The sequence below is a fragment of the Dermochelys coriacea genome, chromosome 1 (assembly GCF_009764565.3).
Source record: "Dermochelys coriacea isolate rDerCor1 chromosome 1, rDerCor1.pri.v4, whole genome shotgun sequence".
Lineage (NCBI taxonomy): Eukaryota > Metazoa > Chordata > Testudines > Dermochelyidae > Dermochelys > Dermochelys coriacea.
Window position 1 is genome coordinate 175,448,515 of NC_050068.2, and position 12,492 is coordinate 175,461,006.

The window sequence follows — 12,492 nt, forward strand, 5'->3', positions numbered from 1 at the left end:
GTGAGCTACAGCTCACTTCATCGGATGCCACAAGTACTCCTTTTCTTTTTGCAAATACAGACTAACACAGCTGCTACTCTGAAACCTCTCACCCCAAAGAGGTAGTCATGTAAATAGAAGGTGAAAGTATATTTTTAGGAATCGTCAGAAAGATTAGATTTTTTTTAAATAAAGAAAAAATATAGATAAGCAAGCTACCCCACCACCCCAAAGTTTAATGCCTGTAGGAGATAAGGTATTTCTAAGGGTTCTATTGATTCTCCTCTCAGATCTACACAGTGCATATCATTGCAAAGTGAAATATATACAATACATTTCAAGGACTATCAATCACCTATTTTCAAAGCTGTGGATCTGCCTAGAAACTGCTGTCAACAGAAAGCCAGGTCTACGCATGGGCAAACCTCAGAAGGCTTAGAATCCAAGAACTTAGTTTGAAATCTGTCCACCCATATGAAACCCAAGTTTTCAGGCTCTGTGTGGGAGGGGTTACACAGTGGTTAAAGATGTCATATCTGCACACTGAATCCAAGGTTATGGTGTTATACAGCCCCACCTTAAGGCTGCTTCTCCAGTCTATTGGCTGGAATAGCAGACACGACCCCTCCATGCCGGTTGTGTTCAGCTTTGGTTTGGTTAAGCACCTGTCTCCCTGTGCACCTGTGACCAGGACACTTTCCTCTCTCCCCTTCCATCTTCCCCCTCAGTCTCCCATAGCACTCCTTGACTGTGGGCAAACCCCAAACCTCTGCAAAACCCAAATCTGTCTTATCTGTGATACTCTGCAGTCTCTGGAGGCTTTGTCACTAGCAAAATTGTAATCAGCAAGTGAAGGAGTAGGAATGGAGCAACAGGGAAATAAATTCAAACATGTGAACCAGAGACAAGCAGAAGATCATATGAGAGAAATGAATGGTTATATGAGGGGATGTGTTTCCCAGATAAGCATAAGGCCAACACTGGAAACAAAAGCTCGAGTGGTTTGGCTGAGAGATTCAAAATGCACAGATTTTTACCAGGGCAGTAACTGATAAATGGCAATAGACTATATATGTATATATTAAGAAAATAATAAAATACAGAATTACTCTCATCCAACTGTGGGACAAAAGTAGGCAGCAGACAAGATCGTCTGAACTCTGATGCGGGCAATCTGGGACACGCTGTGGTTGACTCTGCATCATCTTTCTGATGCTCCTGGTGTGCTGGCCAGCTGGCTTGAACATGCCAGAAGCATTTGCGCTCAGGCCTGTCCACCACACCCAGCACCAAAAAGAAAAGTCATCAGATCAGGTTCCCAAGCAGTGTGATTCAGGTGAGAATTCCATCTCCAAAGGAAGTTGGGGCCAGGGCATTAAAGACAGCAGGCACTCCATCTGTGCTATTATGGGGGTTTAAATGACCACATGGTATAGACGGATGGCCAACATTGCATAGGTCCCAGTTAAATATTAATCACATGAATTTGAAGACTGGACACAACCAATTTTGAGCATACATATCTAAAAAAAGGAGAACTCTGAACAGTGTATGCTGTGCTGCTCTTAGAGAAGACAAGAATGCACCTATTTTTTCCAAGTATTTTCTCCCCCATCCCAACCCACACTTATAGGAATATGAATTAATATTTCTTTGAAAGTTTCATATGCTAGATCTCCTGCAGAAACACAAGCTCTTTCCTACTTTGTGCATGTTACAAGAACAAACCAGTAATACAAAAGAGGTGGTGGAGGAAAGGAAATACTGCACCAAATGTAACTGAAATTGCCACATAAATTATAATTAAACCATTAGCAATAAAATATAGATGAAAGCCCCAGCAACCATGTACAAAGTTAAAAAAAGCCAAAAAAAAAATCACTTGGATGTAAATATTTTTACTAGGTGAGAAAAGACAAAGCTGAAATAAGTTTAATTCTGGTGGGAGATATAATGCACAATAGCTTTTATTCAAGCTTGCCTTTACCCATCTAATAAAAGTAATAGTCATGTTTAAAGAGACCTTTTCAGACAAATTAGGCCCAAAATTTTAGTTTTATTAAAAATTACTAATAGAGGAAATTGTATTGGAGACCACCCTGATTGGGTAAAAGGCTGTCACTAAAATAACTCAAAAAATGTCAAATGCAATTCTGATCTCCCTTTATCTGATAAGCAACTTATTGTAGGTCTCCTGAGTGGTCACAAAGAAAAGTTTCACAGTCTGATAAATGCTGTTAGTGAATTTCTCCCTTTTAAAAAATGTCAAGGAAAACATTTTTTTGGTTTGGGTTTAAACATTCCCTTACATTCTCAACCCAAAGACTGCTGCCTTGAGCTAGTTTCTGACAAGAGAAAGTGAAAGAGATGAAAAACTACAGCAAAATTGATCAGTTTATTTTCATTTGTCCAAGTGAAGTGAAAATCAGCAGAAACTATGAAAAGATACTTAGATTTTTAAATTTCTTTCAATTTGATAATCTAAAGAGATTACATCTAAAGGGGATTTGAAAATATGTCACCTAAAACTATACGAAGCCAGATTCACCTATATACTCCAGCTGCTTTGTGTTTTTTTGGCAATGCAGAGTAGCTAGAAATGTGGTTTAACCAGTCGGTTAAACTGGGTTAATGGCTGCTATGTTTCACTGGAATGCGTCAAAGCATCCACACTGTATCCATGAATCTGGCCCATGATTTTTAACCCCAAAGTGTCTTTTCTGTATACGTTCTCTTTGGATTTGTGCATTGCTATTCTCCTTACCTTACTCAAGTGAGTTGATTTATATGCAAGCAGGGTTTGGCATGGGTGCAACCTGGAAAATTTGTATCCATACTTTGAACACCCAAAAAGTTTGTGGGTTTGGAACCAGGTTATGGTTTATGCTAATCTCTAATCTCCACAAGAATCTGTAGAATTGATAAGCACATTTGGCTGGTCAGTGTCTCTGCAATAATACATACAGAACTGTTGGAATATTTCTTTCCATGGGCCAGACCCTGTGAGGTACTGAACACTGGTATTGCCTGGAGAAATCAATGGGAGTTCAAGATGCTCATAACTTTAAACCCAATCCTGCAACTCTTACACATGTGAATATTCCCTATGCACACAGGCAGTATAAGTGAAGACGAAGTACTGAGACTACTTGAAATCAATGGGCCTACTTTAGAAAAGATTACTTATGTGAATAAATATTGCCAGATTTGTCCTATATTTGAAAACATTCACGATAAACTACGTTATAGGGGTGCATTTATTTCCTGAAGGAGAAAACACAACACAGCAACACAATGCTAATTATTGCTTGATCAGTTGATATTCTGGCATCCTGGTAATCATCTTTAAAGGTCAAGAATGCCATGTTTTGCCTAAAACAGACCATATATCTTATGGCTTCAAAATGAAACTAAAGAATATAACCTGCTCCATCCAGCTGTACTTAATAGAGCCTTTCTTTTTGCTTTTCATTCTCTGCTTTAATCTGCTTTAAAATTAATTGACATTCCCATAAATATTTGCATGTAACTTGATAACTCTTGAAACAACATATTATACATTGCAAAGTAAAAACATTTTAATTAAAGTTAATGATGACACAAGGAAAATGTGCGTGACAACCTATAAACTATTCTGGATAGAATTATAATTCTATCATGCAGTTAAAAGACCAAAGAAACATTCCCACAGTTTCTGCACCAGTCATTCCTATTTGGTTTCAGATCAGAATAAACAATCTTCCTTATTTTGTAAAATTAATGTAAAATATTGCTTTGTTGGCAGAAAACAGCAATAACGTCTCTTTCCAAAGGAATTAAACTACAAAAGAAAATAAAAACAAAAGAAAACAACATACCGGTGATGACTGGGGCCACTTTTAATCCAAAGAGGACAATAAACCTTTTTGTCTAGATTGGGAGTGGCCCACGCTCAGTCTCCTGGGTGAGCAACACATTTCCCACACTTGCTTAGCTGCAGCTCACTAAAACTGTCTGATGCCCCCCACACTGGCTTGGGCCAACTCCACATCATATCCTAATCAAGGTTGTCTCTCAAAAGCCATAATCTAGCTCTTAAACTTTCCAGGCATCTATCATGCAGGTACAATTTCCTAATCTCCTTGTGACAGCTATTAATTAGCAAGAGTAAATTCAATTAAAGATTAAAAAAAATAGAAAAATGTGTTTCCTCTCCTCCCACACCTCACAGGGCAAGGGAAGGAAAGTCAAACGGAAAGGATCTGAATTTCTCCCTACATCATTCTTGGCCACTGTAAGGCCAGTGATTTCCTGTATGAGAACTTGCAGGTTAGGAGACAGCCAGACTTTTTTACTTGTTTCCCAATGCAACAGGGGGAATTTAAGACCGCTGATTGGAGGGGAGCTCTTTCATGCTTCTCACTGGTGACCTTCAGACTGTCCATCCTTCACCCTGCTCATAATGGCTGGTGGGGTGAGGTAGAGTTCTTGTTCCTACTGATACCTTCAGGAAGCACCTCAAAAATAGAGAGTCTACAGCAGGTTGCTTGTTTGATCTGACCTTTGTCAAAGTGTTAAGATGGCAGGAATTCTTTGTAGTAATTGTGGTTCTGAGCCATAACAAACACAAGTACAAAGCTAGCAAAGAATGGACAAAGCTATGCCATGTTAGCACGGTGGGAAAGCCTTTGCAATCATGCACAGATTTAAGACATGCCTCCTATCAGCCCAATTTTCTTCCCCAACAGAAATTGCAATTTGAGGGTCATATTTCATTGTTTTGCGATTCCTGTTTTGTCCCCAAGGGTTTGGGGCCTATACAGGCATTACATTGAAATTGGACATATTCTCTTTTCTTTTCTGAATGGATGCTGGGAACTTTATTACGTGGTTAAAAATTCTCAGTAATGAAAGCTCTGGCCTTCACTTACAGTAGAAATGGATGAGTTTTATTTCCTGCCCTTGATTTAGGAAGATAGCAGCAAAACATTTTCATATCTTTTGTAAAACACAATATATAAATGGTCACATATTTAAATAATCTCAGATAAGGACCTAATTTAATGCTAATATCAGAAAAAAGGTAGTCTAGTGGATATTATATAATGACCAGCACAGAACAATGCCCTTTTTTGCTAGGAAGACAGCATCAGATGTCTCACTGCTGAAAAAACACAATGTGCTCCATTATTATATTTCTTACTATTAATACTCTGATTTGCAGAATTTAATCCCCATTACACTTCTCATCAGTAAGGCCTTGCCTACATGGGAAAGTTGTACCGATTTAATTAAATTGGTTTAGACTGATTTAGTTGAATCAGTACAATCCCTTGTATGGAATTCTTATTTTGGCTTAAGAGTGCCTTGTATGAATTGATCAATAAATATAATGCCTCTTTAAACCTTACACGGCCTAAATGTGATAGTCCTTTGATTATTTTATTTTTTTGATGAAATGTCTGTCAAAAGTACTCATATACATAATGCAATAATGATTTTTTTTTAGGGCTATGGTAGACAGAAGGGAAAGCACATGATAAGAATATTTAAAACAGGAGATAAAAATCAAACAGTCCCTGAGTTATACACATCCATCTACCTGTTTTGCTTGAAAAGTGATTAACCGCCCTAAGTCAAAGTATTTTTCTCTCCACTAAACTCTATCATCATCATTTTTTTTTTTTAAAAATAGGTGACTTGCTCTCAAGGAACACAAGTTCTCTACAGGGCTAGCTCTAGTATCTGCACTAATCTCTGAAAAGGAAGCAGGGGCAGCTGGAACCATGGCCCCTGTCCCTGCTGGGCTGGGTGCGGAAATGAGCACATACTACACCCTCTTTAAGATGCTTGCTGGAACTCTGGGAGATATAGACAGGGTCTCTTTCATCTCCTGATGAGATATGGCTGTATGCCAGAATTAAATCCTAAAAATCTAAAGTTTAGTATGGAGACTAAGTTTTGAGTTTGATTATGAACAAATGGGGTAGGGTGGTTCCTATTGTTAACTTCGGCCATCATCATTAGCACAAGTTAGCTCAAATGGCAACCTGTGTCTAGGAGAGACCCGGGACTGAAATAACAAGGTTATTACAGGACAGGATTCAGGTACATTGATAGAACTATGGGAGGACCCAGAACTAGAATGCTTGGGGTGCTGCAAGTCAATACTGATGTTCTTGGGCAGAGCTGTGTCTGAAATCTAACAATGTTAAGAGTAGGAGTGCTCCAGGTTAGAACCGAGGTGACAATGTAGGACAATGTATGCATAAGAAAAGATATCACATTCCCACCCACACAAAGCTCAGCACTAAACAATAATACTATGTATCTACCTAAGCAGTGTGATGCAATATTTATTCCAAATTGTCATAAAGAGAAGTATTTTTTAAATAGTTTGTTTCTGTATAGTAGCAGAAAATCAACAAATTTCAACTATTTAGGATTAGCTATCCTACAGAAAATTAGTACCATATTTAATACTTGATATTTTATCAATCTGTAAATTAAAATCAAGTTTTAAAGCCATGTTGTTAATGGAATTAAAGCACCATCACTCTTTTCTAAGTGTCTGTAGTGTGTAGTCACAGTCCATTAAGAGAATGTTAGCATTGTTCATAACAGGATGTGAATGAAATAATCATGTAATCAGGACTATTTCAACATCAGTAAAGCTTTAGAGTGATTATTCTGTATAGCTGTAACACAATACCTTTTTACACAGTTTCCCTGATCAGATTAAAATGATGTTGAATTCCTCGATGGCCCAAGTGTGCTCCAAGGAAAGCTAGAAGGTTGTACAGTTAACTCCCAGGGTGTAACTCTAAACCATACAACCTACTACCTCAACCCGGATGCACACAGCTTCCAACGGTGACCATAAAGTCTTCTTCACATCTTCAGCATCTCTTTCAAATATGGCAGTCACATATCTATGTGCTCCCTACTGGGTGGATTTTGAAAATGTTAAATATAGTTAACTCTATTTTCAGTCATGTTCCATTTTTAACATTATAATGAAAATACATATTTGTCTATTGTGAGGGCACTGCTAGCAATCTGTTTCATCCAGATCTTTTCTTTTTAAGAAAAACTTTTAAAGGGATGATGTGAATCCAACTATATTTCTAAAAGAAATCACTGTGGTCACTTAGTGTCTTTTAAAATAAAAATCAAGCAGACATCCAGATTTAGTTATTTCATTTGACCACATGCTATTTGAATTTAACATTGTGTCATGTTATGTATTTATTTAAAACTGGTATACTCTACCCTTGCTCTGTGAAAAATATTTAAATTCCTTAAATATGAGTATAGATTTTTAATTTGATTTTAAGACAAGAGTGCTTTAAATAAATCAAATGGAACAAAATTATTTAATACACTAATAAGGCACATGACAACAAAAGTATAACAGAAATAAAAGTTTAACAAAATGTCCAAAATCTGCTTTTACTTGAAGCAATCACCTAGAAATCAGATTTTCAAATATCACCAAGTAGCTTGTCACGTAATCTTTTGCCAGATCACCAGAGTGACACAGACCCATAGAAACGAGCTTGTGCAGTATACTTTACCACAAGATCGGATCTACGGGTTTATGCCAATTGGCACCATCAGCTAGCATCTCCCTTTTTAAATGAAATGTGGAAGACTTAGAACAAAATAACTTGTGAAGCATTTATAATTAGGATAATCAAAGAGTAAAATATTTAAATCAACTGTAAAAAGAAACCTAATTTATATATATTTCTATTCTGAGGTTGCATCATCCAACAATTGGCCTTCAGAAAATAACTTTGCTACTTTTTTTAAAAAGAGGAAAATACAAAAAACCCCTACAATATTTGACAGGTTTACTGCATAATCTTTTTAGCCATAATAAACATCATTTTACATAAACCATGCAACATTGGTGCATCCGAAATTCGCAGTGACTTCCATAGGAGTTTTGCATGCCCAAAGAATGCAGGATTGGGTCCCATAATTAGATGTGAAATAATAAGAACAATATATGTTTGGCTTCTATGCTTGAATATGAAACATACTATAAACCAACAATGAAAATCAAACCACTGTATCTGAAAATCCATCATGTATGAGAGCTGGGCTCCAAAATCAGAGATTTCATCATATTACAATGCTTACAGGTACTTCTTACCAAGAACTTGATTATTAAGTAAAGCATATAAAAATCAAACCCCAGAAATTAGTTTATATATTTTGTTCACTAAAATTCCAAACAATATTGCTTCCTGGTAAAACTTCAGGATTAATTCATAAACCAAATTCACCCTTGTTTTCACTGACCCAAAAGTATGGTGCCTCATCCAAATAGGCCCTTTGTAGAAATATTCAGTAACTCAACAGGTGAGATAGACGGACACATTTTTATAATCTAAATATTTTACATGAATGCAATTTCATCTCAATATTTTAAAGATCAATACATGATAAATGAGTGTAATTCTAAAACAGCATAACTACAAATGTATTTTTAAAATATTGGCAGCAAAGATGCACTTGTTAAAATAACTTCTGTAAAGATGATTTGGTTTTAGAAGGTTGTTGAAAATCTTCAGCTGAAAATCTGTATCTGAACTAGATTTCAATATCCACCTTAAATTGTTTCCCATTAAAGGGCCAACTCTGTAGTCCTTAATCTGGAAAACTTCCATTTAAGAGAGTGAGAGTACTGCAAGCACAGGGATACTGGATCAGGCCCATACTCTGTTCAGTATCTGGAAAACTGCAGCAAATACTTTTAGTTTGAAAAGGATAACAATGTTCTAAAGCCTGTGAATGACCATTATGTTTTTGAATAATTTAGTGGATTAAATCTTAGAACATCTACGATATGTTACTTGTTTTTTTGTAATTGTTTAAACAAATTATTTTCCAGAAATGCATGTTTTAAACTTGCTATGATTTTATGTATGTGTGTATTCAAGAGTAACAAAACTTTATACATGCTTTCTGCTGAAGCCAAAGGGTTAACATATTGTGTCATAAAAGCCAATCCCTATGCCTAAAAAATTTAAGATTATCAAAAGCATGGATACTGACTGCTTATATCTCTTACTGATTGATTCTAATGGATGCTACAGGAAAGAACTTCTCAGATATTTCCATTTCTAAGAATGATGGAGAGGTATTTAACATTTCATAAAAAAACACATTGGTCACTGCACTTCATATATATTGTAAAAGATCCAAATTATATATTAATTTTTCAGTTTAGTCTAAAGCTACATAGAAAAAAGTATAAAAGCAACCAGTAGTGCACGATTCCCAACAGAAAACACTCAAAGAAAAAAGTTTAATAGATATCTGAAAGATTATTTTTGTCACGTTCTCTTTTAACAAAAAGACAATGCTTTTACATTAGTATTTTCAGTGTTCTTGCCCGCTTTGTTTATTTAAATATATATATAAAATATTTGTTTATTTTATATATGTAAAAATGTTTAAGAAGATCATTTTATTACCTTCACTGATTTCTGGTATAACCAACTTCTTCATTTTTCATTTCCGTTTTAATTTTTCCTTGCTCTAAAAGAAGAAAATGATTAAGAGAGAAATAATGAAAAGGTCTATTCTGTGAAAGTATTTTTAGAACATGAAATATGTAAAAGGATAGCAACGATAATTTTAAAGATCTAAAACCAACGCCCCTCTGAAGGCCACTGGCAAAATATGCAGTGAGCCATACACACTTAGGCAAAGTGACTGTGTCATTTGTATTTCTTTATTCTTTTTTTTTAATTTTTAAAATTGTATTAACAATTCCAAAAACAAAAGTGTACAGTTGGTAGACAATAAAAAAGGTTTGTTTAAAGATGCTTATCTGATTTTAATTTGGCATGGAACTTAATATAAAAATATTGGAGAAAGTTAAGTTCAATTATACTTACAATAATTTTTAAAAAGATACTTTTGTAAAAACTCAGAAAAATACATAAATTTGATTGCTATGCTTAAATTTACAAAAGAATTATGTTCTTTTAAGAGAATTCAGGAATAGGTTGTGCATTATACGAATAAGCATTATTGACATATGTAGTTATTTTTACACAAGTATTGGGGAGAAAACACAATAAATTTGTTCTTTTTAATACAGGTGAATAGAGCTATATCTTTCCTATACATATACGATCTCCATTTAGTAATTTCCCACAATTCACTGCAAAGCAACAAAAATATAAAGTAGCACAATTCAGCAGGTAGTCTTAGAGCAGCTATCCAACTGGCAAACTATAAATTGTGAAATACATGTGTAAACTTCACTAAATATATTTTGTAAAGCCATAAGATGGTTATAAAGTTTGTATAAGAAAAGAAACAAAAAATTACAGTTTTTTAAAATAAGAAAATGAAAGTTTTCAATGGAAGCACATTTTCTATCTCAAAGTATTTTCTGTCCAGGGACTTATGACTTTTTAATATAGGATTCAAAAGAATAGACAAAGACTGAAAAAAAAAATCATACTGAAAATATATAAAATATATTGATTTGGACAACACTTTCATTGTTTGCCAGGTAAAATGAATTTTATTACAAATTGTTCCAATTGCCTAGCAATTTATTTCCAAAGACAGACAAAATGATTAAAAAGCAATTGATCTGCTGACACAGCACTGTGCTTTAAACTTACAGTAACTTTGTATGCACTTCTCACAAAAATATTGAATGGGTATCTTAAGCACTGTTTCAACTATTCTAGGACAAGTGCTGATTTACCAAACATCCTAAAATAGGCACTGTTACTAGCAGCAAACCAGGCTTGCTGCATGAAACTTCAAATAATGTGCCTTTTATTCCTGTGCTTATTACACTGAATTCTTTGTAATGGATTTAAACACAGATTGCAAGATTGTATGTGAACGAACTCAATAATAACTTTGCTCTAATATACGGCTTACAAGAGTGATCTTCTCCTACAGCTTTAACTTTTTCCACCCCCCTCCTCTCTTTAGGAATTGAAAGCATGAGTCACACTATATAAAAAAAGAATCGACTTTCCGTAGCAACCAGCTCCAAATACCCATTTTCCTACAGATAACCAAAGCTTATACTGAATACATATAACCATTAAAATCTTTGAGTAACTTCAGTGCTTAGCTAAAATAAAATGTGCCAACTACTTATTTATATAGTTTCAGTTTTTCCTGTTTGTTTACTTTTCTATTTTTAACAGTATTAGATCACACACAGTGAAACCAAAAGTTAGTAAAAAAAACAAAAAAAGGTGTGATTGGTTGACTACGGAAAATTTAATACACAAGGACTCTGTTTCAAAATAACATGTTTAAAATGGAAAAAAAGAAAAGAAAAGAAAAATAAGCTATACCTGATAAGAAAGGTACGTTTTCACCCACTGCCAAATATTGCTATTTAAGCAATAATAAAATAAAATAAAGTTTTTTTGGTAAGTAAAAGAAATAATCGCATAGGCTCATTTAGTTATATTGTTTTAAGAAGCTCTAACACATCCTGATGTCTCTGTAGTTAAACATGCCAGATTTTTTTTTTTGAAGCAGGAGATTCACATTTTTTCCATCACTCTTGTATCTAGGACAAACTCAGATTTGTTTCTTCTTAGGCTCCTGTTATTTCTCGGAATAGGACCAGGATGCCTGTCTTCTTTTTCGTTCTTCTCGGAATTCCAAGCACAAAGCACTGCGCAAAAGCTGCACCAATCCTTGTTGCAAGTGCTTGCACAGTGATAGAGGTGGAAGAGACCAGAAAATTCATCTAGCCCCAGTGCTGATTTTATAAATGGGGATTGCACAAATCTGCCGAAGCAAAGGGGTGAAAAGGCAGGGTGCCAGTTTGCTACACTATGCTGCAATGATCTCATGTTCTGTGCTGTCGCCCCGTTTGCCCAGTTCAAACGCCTGTTCATTAAACAGTAAGAACTTTTATTCTTCAGACACTCAAAAAGATTGTTATAAACCACAGTTCAGCAATAAAAAAAATAGAACATGTAGTTTTAAAATTCAGTTATTAAGTCTAAATATTCTGTATATACACATCTATCTATCTATCTATCTATCTATCTATCTATCTATCTATCTATCTATCTATCTATTTTTTCCTAGTTAGAGATAAGCAGCAGAGTTTATCAGGCGTGAAAGGGACAGCCTCCTGGTGGTGTGCCAAAAAAGCCAGAATAAAGGCAAAGTTGTGCTTCAAAGCTCAATCGCTTGCTGAGTCTGGCTAAAGTCAAGTATTAAGATCCACCATTTTCTGAGCCATGTAAGAAAAGAGGAAAAAAAGTCAGAACGGATGCTGCTTTCCAAGTCTCCGTTGGCACCATCACAAAATCTCAGCCGTAAGGTCACATGATTCTCTGCCAAATGTGGAGTGCATTCCCATAAACCATTCTGCTGATACTGCGAAGGCAGCTATTGTCTAGTTTATACCCAAAGTTCAGCCCACTCTTCACTGAATTAGCTGAAAAACGCATCACCTTTGGGAGTTGGGAGCCATGGAAACGTCTACCTGGCAGGCTGCCCACTTTTTCTGCCCAT

The 12,492-nt window shown here is 35.4% G+C and overlaps 1 long non-coding RNA gene across 4 annotated transcripts in view; it reads right to left on the minus strand.

The window, feature by feature from the left end:
• Nucleotides 1–12,492, minus strand: part of LOC119844466 — a 323,486-nt gene that overhangs the window by 38,734 nt on the left and 272,260 nt on the right. For 2 of the 4 annotated variants that reach the window (XR_006279406.1, XR_006279403.1), the window contains one exon: nt 9,447–9,510. This is a non-coding gene — a long non-coding RNA (uncharacterized LOC119844466). The remainder of the gene's footprint in view (nt 1–9,446; nt 9,511–12,492) is intronic. The other 2 variants (XR_006279402.1, XR_006279404.1) reach the window with 1 other exon arrangement.